General features: G+C 41.5%; 1 pseudogene; it reads right to left on the bottom strand.

Moving 5' to 3' along the window:
• The window catches only part of LOC138971199 (uncharacterized), a 3,869-nt pseudogene extending 883 nt beyond the window's left edge, over positions 1 to 2,986 (bottom strand).
• Positions 2,987 to 8,001: the final 5,015 nt, after the last annotated feature.

The raw sequence follows: 8,001 nt of genomic DNA, 5'->3' as shown, positions 1-8,001 counted from the left end.
CAGATCCCATGATGGATGAAATGTTGACGACTGCAGCCTTGCTGGAGCCCATGGGTAGTGAGGAGTTCTTCTCGGCTGCAGTCTTCAGCAGTGGCAGGAACTCTTTCACTATCAGCACCGGGGCTGGAAAGAAGAACAACTTAAGGTGAATTTAAGCTGTTTTATTCGGGAGCAACACATACACACACACACAAACGCACGCACGCACGCCCACGGGTCTGTCAGCAGGCGCGCAGGCACACACACACACACACATACTCTCTCTCTCTCTCTCTCTCTTTAACGCTGTAACAAAAGCGTGCGTCTTTGCATAATTTTATGCAATTTCATTTTCAGGAAGAAAAGAACTAATGTCTTGATTTCTTTTCTGTCCACAGAAAAAGCGTCTATTGCCTTGTCTTCTCACACTACCTGACAAAACTAATGTGCACAAAAACAGTGTGTACATTGAATAGCCTGACAAATAAACCAATGCAATACAAGGTAATAGAACTTAGAAGCAGACTTTCTAAACTGGTAAAAATTGAATTTGTAAACACATGCAGGCACTTTACACGGCCCGTGTGGGTAGAGGTCATGGGTGTGGTAGGACCTTTTCTCCATATTTAACTACTGTAGTATGCATAGGCTAGAGAGATTATACCCCAACCCACCCACCAGATGTCAAGTGCCTGTGGCAGGCATACAGGGAGACAGACACTCCCGAAATATTATACACACACACACACATATATATATCTATATCTATATATATATATATATTTACTAGATGAATACCCGCTTCGCCGGGTACGGCTTCGTTCTCGATGGATCTGCTTCAAATTTGGTGGGCATATTCAGGTAGACCCCGGACACAACCTGGTCGATGAGAATTTTCAACATGTGCTCTCAGCGCGCAGCGCAGAACCGATTTTGGTTTTTCTGTAGATCCACTACATCCATTCCCAGTAACTCTTCCTTATCTTCTCCAGTGTTTTGCGTTTATCTCCCTTCCTTCGTGTGGCGTCAATCCATATTCTCGTAAAAAATTTTTGAAGGTCACTGTCCACAACGCTCAATTCATATTCCCGTTACTATTTTTAGAAGGTCACTGTCCACAACGCTCCTTATCTTCTCCAGTGTTTTGCGCGTTTATCTACCTTCCTTCGTGTGGCGTCAATCGCGTACGTACGGTGCGCCACTCACCCGGCGGAGCCGGGTATTTGGCTCTACTTCTTCCCGGCGAAGCCGGCCACCCGGCAAAGCGGGTATTCATCTACTATTATATATATGTACTAGATGATTACCGGCTTTGCCGGGAAGAAGTAGAGCCGAATATTTGGCTCTACTTCTTCCCGGCGAAGCTGGCTACCCGGCGAAGCGGGTATTCATCTACTATATATATATGTACTAGATGATTACCCGCTTCGCCGGGAAGAAGTAGAGCCAAATACCAGGCTGCGCCTACGCCGGCTTTGCCGGCGCACGAAGGAAAGGAGATAAACGCGCAAAACACTGGAGACCTTCTAAAAATAGTAACGTGCAGTGACCTTCTAAAAATAGTAACGTAGTAACGGGAATATGGATTGACTCCACACGGAGGAAGGGAGATAATCGCGGCTGAAAACACTGGAGAAGATAAGGAAGAGTTACTGGTAGTGGATCCAGACAAAAAAAAACCAAAATCGGTTCAGCGCGCACAGCGCTGCGCGCTGAGAGCACGTGTTGAAATATATCTCATCGATGAGGTTGTGTCCGGGGTGTAGCTGAATACGGTGTCCAAATTTGAAAAAGATCCACCGAGAACTTTGGCCGTGCATTGCGAACAGACAGACAGACAGACACTAGTCGTATATATATAGATACACTACGACCCTCGTTTCGATTCTGTCTTCGGGTCCATTTTGCTGTTTGATGTGAAAATTTGCTGTTATCTCCTACCACTACTACCAATGCATGTGATGTTTACGAACAAGGTCAAAGTTCGGAGGTCGGGTGTGCATGTCTGTCTGAGAGACAGAGTTTCCTCACAGCCTGTCATCCCGATTCCAAGAGGCACACACCGCATCCGGAATCGACACTGAAGTGACATCAACGCGGGACCACTTACGTTTATCAAATAAACCCGGTCCCAACGGAGAGAAGAAGCCTCACAAGGCAGACAGCAACGCACACACTGACAGAGCGTGACCCAGACATTATGACACATATTGATCTACTTGAGAAATACATGTACATGTATCTCTCCTACTACTGTTTACGGTAAAGACGTTATTTTTCTGGCACCTGTGTGTCTCTTACCTGTGGTATTTGTGTCGAAATGAGACTGCAACCTTTCCCGTGTTTGTGACTTCAACGTCCCCGCATCCGGCAACACCCGCAGTTTCCTTCGAATTGATGGCGGCATTATTAATAAGAAGGTTCAGTCCACAGTCTCCCAGTATCCTCCTTGTCTCCTCAAAAGCGGCTTTTATTTCGTCGTCTTTCGTGACGTCCATTTTGATGATTTTGAGACTGCCATTTTCTTTGGCGATTGCTTGGAGTTCGTCTGCTTTAGAAGGATTGCGGCATGTTGCGAGGAGAAACTCCGGCGGAGAACTTTGCAACAGTATTTGCTTGACAAATTCAAGCCCTAATCCTCTGCTTGCACCTGTGACCAAGACGGACTTGGGGCCCATTTTCCTGTTTGATGTGAAGATGTGCTGTTATCTCCAACCGGCGCATGTGATGTTGACGAACAATAAGGTCAAAGTTCGAAAGTCGGGAGTGTGTAAGGGAAGTAACTACTACCCACGATTGCAACCACGATCGCTCACGGGTGTGCGTATTTCCACTCCTTTATAATTTTTATTTTGCTTTCCTTTTCCTTTCACAGTAATAAGAATGGGTGTTCTTGTGACAGAAACGTTACACCTTATCTGTTTTACTTTGACTACATTGCGGAATGTATTGATTGCAGTATATACACTCAAAATGTAGGTAATGTGTAAATGTCGTCAATCAGTGATTACAATTTACACTCATTCCAGAACTCACAAACTGTGTGGGTTTTTTCAGAGAGAGAGAGAGAGAGAGAGAGAGAGAGAGAGAGAGAGAGAGAGAGAGACTACGGCTTATTCTATTACCCTTGGGAAATAAAGATTTACTATGATCTCATAATTATATGTTTGTGTTGTTCTCTGTCTCCCCGTCTCTCTCTACTTATCTCAGTCCGACTGTTCGTCTGCCTGTCTATACTCTCTCTCTTCCCTCAGTGTTTGCGTCTCCCGCACACACACACACACACCTTGCCGCGTTCACCGACTGACATAATTATACAGTCGACTCCGGATATTACGTCACCCCTCGGGGGATGCTTTTGAGCGACGTTATACGCGGTGACGCTGTATCCGGTTCATCGGTTATAACGTCACTTTTACGCGCGGGTGATGTTATATCCGGAGTCCAAGAGTTATGTCCCTTTCTAAAGTACTGACTGTTTTAATAAAACTGTGCAGAAATGGAAAGTGCAACATTAGTGTTGTTTAAAAATCACAACAACATATTGTTGTAAGTTTTAAACTAACTTATTACAATAATCTTTAATTCACTTCCTCATATATAGAATTGTGGACTATTCTCTTCTTTGCGTATTTCCAAAACCTGGCTAGACCATGAATACAAAATTGTATACACAAAATTTTCCCCGAAGTTCGGCAATCGTATCAACGTACAGTATTGTAGGCTACATTCTGATTCTGAGACAGATTGCTAGAATTGGAGTGTCAAGCTCCGTCTGGTTCCATCGGCATCGACAATCTCAGTCTTTAATTATAGTGTCCGACGTTATTAGCTTTAATGACGCACACACACACACACACACACACACACACACTGACACACACATGGCTGTCGTTCATTCATATTCTGCTAGATCTTGACCTGTCCTTGATGTCCGAAGAAATAACAAGTCGCGTAAGGCGAAAATACAACATTTAGTCAAGTAGCTGTCGAACTCACAGAATGAAACTGAACGCAATGCCATTTTTCAGCAAGACCGTATACTCGTAGCATCGTCAGTCCACCGCTCATGGCAAAGGCAGTGAAATTGACAAGAAGAGCGGGGTAGTAGTTGCGCTAAGAAGGATAGCACGCTTTTCTGTACCTCTCTTTGTTTTAACTTTCTGAGCGTGTTTTTAATCCAAACATATCATATCTATATGTTTTTGGAATCAGGAACCGACAAGGAATAAGATAAAAGTGTTTTTAAATTGATTTCGACAATTTAATTTTGATAATAATTTTTATATATTTAATTTTCAGAGCTTGTTTTTAATCCAAATATAACATATTTATATGTTTTTGGAATCAGAATATGATGGAGAATAAGATGAACGGAAATTTGGATCGTTTTATAAATTTTTATTTTTTTTTACAATTTTCAGATTTTTAATGACCAAAGTCATTAATTGATTTTTAAGCCACCAAGCTGAAATGCAATACCGAAGTCCGGGCTAGGTCGAAGATTGCTTGACCAAAATTTCAATCAATTTGGTTGAAAAATGAGGGCGTGACAGTGCCGCCTCAACTTTCACGAAAAGCCGGATATGACGTCATCAAAGACATTTATCAAAAAAATGGAAAAAAACGTTCGGGGATTTCATACCCAGGAACTCTCATGTCAAATTTCATAAAGATCGGTCCAGTAGTTTAGTCTGAATCGCTCTACACACACACACACACACACAGACACACACACATACACCACGACCCTCGTCTCGATTCCCCCCTCGATGTTAAAACATTTAGTCATAACTTGACTAAATGTAAAAATGACGAGAACTTCATGGGTCCTTATACGTAATTACTGTCTATTTGACTTATATTATTATTATTAACGAAGAAGTTTCTCGTCAACAGCAAAGTGGCTCCCCACCTTTACGCACAATCGTTCTGGTAGTAACAACTTTGGGTTCATAGTTACCCCCTTTCCCCCATCCGCCGTCTCCACCACATCTAGTGAGCGGGACGTTATACTCGTTAGAGTACAACTGTATTATTATTATCATTATAAAGTCACTTGATATAACGTACGTCCATGGCTTTCCAAGTAGAGTCATAATAGTGCTTTCTTCTTCTGCGTTCCCGGATAATAGTGCTTTAAGAGTGCAGTATCACTTGTCTCAATTTGTCGGTTCACTGCACTTGGTGTTTTACCTTTACAATTTAGCCTGAGCGACCTACTCAGCCTGTCGACAACGCCCAGTTGAAAGTGAAGCTCAGCCTCCTCGTCGTGGGCAGTTGTAGTCAGTATACTACGGACAAAACAAACAAACGTCGTAGTCTGTTCTCATCCTCTCGACCTTCTCCTACCGTCATTTCAATAATCGAGTTTTTTTTAAAAATAATTATGCGTGATTGAAGGACAGAAGTATACAGATTCATTCGCACGCGCTAGCGCAGGAGTAACCATGTATGCTCGATATAAAACTTTTTTTAACATTTTTTTATTATTAAAAACCAAGACAGAAACTCACAAAACGAATGAAATGCAACATTTTTTTTTTAAGTAAAAACCTAGAACACTGAGGAACCTAAGTAAGGAACTCACAAAGCGAAATGAAATGAAACATTTTTCATTACTGACTAAAAACATAGAACAGGAACTCACAAAACGAAATGAAATAAAACATTTTTCTTTTGATTAAAAACCTCGAACAGGAACTCACAAAACGCATGCAGCAAAAATGAGTATGCCTTGAACCTAGTTTTCCTTGGGCCTCTAACAACGGCAAAACGAAAAAACTTAAACTTGTGACAAGTGAAGGGTAAATGAACATGCCTTGACAGTCGTTCACCATGCAAACTGCTGCATATGGGGATTGATATGACGTTATAACCGACATGGATGAGTGACGTTATAACTGGGTGACGTTATATCCGAAGTTAAAATAGTCTTGGAAAGAAGGAATTGAGCCGGGACCGGTGTTTGGGTGACGATATAACGGGGTGACGTTATATCCGGCGACGTTATAAACGAAGTAGACTGTACATGTAATACAACTGAACTGACACTGACTACTGATGGTGTAGGTACCGGTCCGGCACAGTCACTGACGCGTGACAATAACTATTTGTTTCGGCTTTCCGTGTTACATGTATTTCGGAATACACAAGTGTCGTTTTTACATTTAGTCAAGTTATGACTAAATGTTTTAACATCGAGGGGGGAATCGAGACGAGGGTCGTGGTGTATGTGTGTGTGTGTGTGTGTGTGTGTGTGTGCGTGCCCGTGCGTGCGTGTAGAGCGATTCAGACTAAACTACTGGACCGATCTTTATGAAATTTGACATGAGAGTTCCTGGGTATGATATCCTCAGACGTTTTTTTCATTTTTTTGATAAATGTCTTTGATGACGTCATATCCGGCTTTTCGTGAAAGTTGAGGCGGCACTGTCACGCCCTCATTTTTCAACCAAATTGGTTGAAATTTTGGTCAAGTAATCTTCGACGAAGCCCGGACTTCGGTATTGCATTTCAGCTTGGTGGCTTAAAAATTAATTGATGACTTTGGTCATTAAAAATCTGAAAATTGTAACAAAATTTTTTTTTTTTATAAAACGATCCAAATTTACGTTCATCTTATTCTCCATCATTTGCTGATTCCAAAAACATATAAATATGTTATATTTGGATTAACAACAAGCTCTGAAAATTAAATATATAAAAATTATTATCAAATTTTTTTTCGAAATCAATTTAAAAACACTTTCATCTTATTCCTTGTCGGTTCCTGATTCCAAAAACATATAGATATGATATGTTTGGATTAAAAACACGCTCAGAAAGTTAAAACGAAGAGAGGTACAGAAAAGCGTGCTATCCTTCTCAGCGCAACGAATACCCCGCTCTTCTTGTCAATTCCACTGGCACTGCCTTTGCCACGGGCGGTGGAGTGACGATGCTACGAGTATACGGTCTTGCTGCGTTGCGTTGCGTTCAGTTTCATTCTGTGAGTTCGACAGCTACTTCACTAAATGCTGTATTTTCGCCTTACGCGACTTGTTCATTTTTATTTGGTTCTTCTTTCATTTTTATGAGTTAGTCGATATTCGACAGAGCCGCAGGTGACGTATCCACCTGCAGGAGCTTAATTCTCTTCTTTTCTTTTTTGTCTCTTTTTCTCACTGGTGTAATTATACCAGTCATCTTGCTTTTGCTCGACCTACAACAGTAAGGATTGCTTAATTTAATCCTATTTTAGTCGCTTAATTCACAGGTGCCAAATCTCATTACATTTGTTGTTGTTTTTTTCTTCTTTTTTTAAAAACTATTTTTATAGCATGTGTTTTTGCATTACTGTTGTGTTACGGTGCTTTGTGGGGGCATAAGATAGACATGGCCACAGGCGAAAGTAATTCGGCTTGGAAGCACACACTATTCTGTAACTAAGGATATCTGCAGGATCCTCCCAGGATTGAGCCCTTACAAAAGGCCATGTTGTTGTGGTCTGGTTCAGTCAGTGGAGGAGGGTCCTGTGGCTGCACCATTACCGACCTGTATCCATTGCTAGTCTACTGCCTGTGGTTATGTCTATCTCCCCACTCTGTGCCCGATTATACCAAAAAGTAGTAATCTGATAGAACAGCAATATGTTTTGTTTTTGAACCTCTGCATCTGTGTCAGAGGAATTGTGCTTTAGAGAAAGAGAACAGCTAAATGTATGGGTGTACGTGTATAGACATTTTACCCGAGTCGGGGTTTTTTGCTTAAAGCAATAAAGGGGAATGTACAGCAGCAAGCTTGTTGCTAGTGGAATTTTGAACCCCAGTCAGGGGAGTTTGTTGATGTGTGGATACACATGGGTATATACCAGTTCAATAAATGTTGGAACTGTTACTACCAGAGTTAAGGCTTAGATTGTGCGGTATGAGGATGGACGTTGTGTGTATATATGTGTAAATATGTCATAAGTGGTGTCTCGACATAACAACAACAACAACACATTAATTACAAAACTTGACTACATGTAATATGCATAAA

This window comes from Littorina saxatilis, linkage group LG7 (genome assembly GCF_037325665.1).
Source record: "Littorina saxatilis isolate snail1 linkage group LG7, US_GU_Lsax_2.0, whole genome shotgun sequence".
In the NCBI taxonomy this organism is placed as follows: domain Eukaryota; kingdom Metazoa; phylum Mollusca; class Gastropoda; order Littorinimorpha; family Littorinidae; genus Littorina; species Littorina saxatilis.
This window is presented reverse-complemented; position numbering and strand designations above follow the sequence as displayed.